Genomic DNA, 337 nt, shown 5'->3' with positions numbered 1-337 from the left:
AAATGGGGCACTGGAGGCGATGAGTCCCAGGGAACCACTGGAATTTTCCAGAACGGAAGACGGGGTTCTCAGAATGGCCCTGATCCTCATCCCCCTCGTAGCATCCCAAGAGGATTTGCCTCAGGCAGCCTCCAACCTTTCAGAAATCTGGCTGCGGCATCCGTTGCCTTCCTTGTAGACAGGATCCAAGAAATGTTTTCTGTATGAATGAAAAATAAATCTATCAATCTGTGTGTGTGTATGTTGTAGCTCCAGGGGACAACCGAGAGAGAGAAAATTCCCAGCATAAACAACCGCATTCGTACACGGCTGATTTGTTCATTTATCTGCTCTTCTA

This window comes from Pteropus vampyrus, unplaced genomic scaffold, assembly GCF_000151845.1.
Source record: "Pteropus vampyrus isolate Shadow unplaced genomic scaffold, Pvam_2.0 Scaffold190, whole genome shotgun sequence".
Classification (NCBI taxonomy): domain Eukaryota; kingdom Metazoa; phylum Chordata; class Mammalia; order Chiroptera; family Pteropodidae; genus Pteropus; species Pteropus vampyrus.
The sequence above is the reverse complement of the archived record's forward strand: the minus strand, read 5'-3'. Positions refer to the sequence as shown.